Consider the following 1,772-nt stretch of genomic DNA (forward strand, 5'->3'; position numbering starts at 1 on the left):
AAATGAAGGAAACAAATATGAGAGGGTAATACAGACGCCTTGCTCTTTTTGATGGTCCTTATACCATTACTTGAAAATATTTGCGTACTGTTTTCACTCTCATATGTAAAGAAAACCTAACCTTAACTGAATAGCCTTATAAATACCTTTAATAGACGAAGATTAGGCAGTGTGGAGTGTTGTGGTGAAGGCTTGCCACTGCGTCTCTTGGTGCTGGTGCTTGGTGCTTCTTGAAAACTGTCGGTAATATAGCAACACTTCACTTTATTTGTGTGTGTGTGTGTGTGTGTGTGTGTGTGTGTGTGTGTGTGTGTGTGTGTGTGTGTGTGTGTGTCTCTGGGTGTGGGTGTGCATTGGGTCAGTATAGCCCACCGCCACAACTGTGTTCACCACCACCACCGCTAAAAGACTACTGCCGTAGCAAAAGGATGTCTGTGAAGACAGGACGCATGTATATATGTTTATGATAACTATCTGTTACTAAATCTCTTATTAATGAGACGCTATGCTTATACAAATACCACATGTCGATTTATTGGTTATTGTGACATCTTCCTCTTCGTTATCGTGTCCAGCTTTTGTTATTTGTCAAAGCAGGAAATATTAAATTGTATCTTGTTGTACAGCGAGTGTTGGCAACTCCGCGAGGCAATAAACAAGGTGCTTAAAAGGCAGACTGTACTATTTTTCTCATTCTCTATTTCTACCGCCTGATATACGAGTATTTCTGACAATAAACCAGGGTGACAGGACACTAAGTAGAGGAATATAGACTTTTTCTATCTACATACACATCTATATTGTTAATTATATACGAATTTATTGACTTATCTATCTGCCTGCCTATCCATCTATCTGTTTGTTTGTCCAACTGTCCATTTCCATATCTATCAACCCATCAAATTACCCGCTTATCCATCTATCTTCACACAAGCATATAAATACCACCACCGCCACTACCACCACCACCACAACCACTGCCAGTTCCCGCACCTGCTCATCTTCGCCCTCATGAACGGGAGTGTGTCAGTGATAGGCGAGGGACACAACGGCTCATCAATTGCATCGCCAACCTTCGCCTACTGTTTCGTGTCAACCGGGGAGTCCCTGACGACACATCCCTCCCAACCTACACGCTTTCGGACCCACGTAGCACGGGCGTGGGCGTGGGTGTAATCGTGGGTGACATATACGTGGTGTCAGGCGCTCATCCGATTCCCTTTGCCTCTGTCGTCTTCATTGGTTCTCTACACACTTGTCAGGTCCCTACACGTGCACACTCGCGTACGGCAACACGTGCCTGGCCACGCGCACCACATACATAAGTGCCTTCGTACCGCGCGATGCTTTTTTCTGCCAAGGACAGGCGCCATTTGTCAAACAAACAATCAACCAGTGTGTCAGACAGTCAGTTAGTCAATCATTCAGTCATTCAGTCAGTTAGCCAAATAGTCAGTCAGCCAGATAGTCAGTCATTTAGTTAGTATTTTATTCATTTAATCAGTCAGTCAATCAATCAGTCAGTCCAAATATCAGTCAGTCAGTGAATCTATTAGTTAGGCCGGCCCTAGACGTAACTGTTTATCTGAACGATAAAACTGATCAGATAAAAATCGTTGCAAGCCATCTGACGTCGCTGCCCCTACACCATTCCGATATATCGTTACAATTTGCATCGCTTCCACAGTTTCCGTAATGTCATCCGAGGAGGAGGAATCTGTGGCTCTAGCAGGTTTAGCTGTGGCATTATGTGTAAAAAGGGCAAAAATTAG

The sequence above is a fragment of the Portunus trituberculatus genome, chromosome 11 (genome assembly GCF_017591435.1).
Source record: "Portunus trituberculatus isolate SZX2019 chromosome 11, ASM1759143v1, whole genome shotgun sequence".
In the NCBI taxonomy this organism is placed as follows: Eukaryota; Metazoa; Arthropoda; class Malacostraca; order Decapoda; family Portunidae; genus Portunus; species Portunus trituberculatus.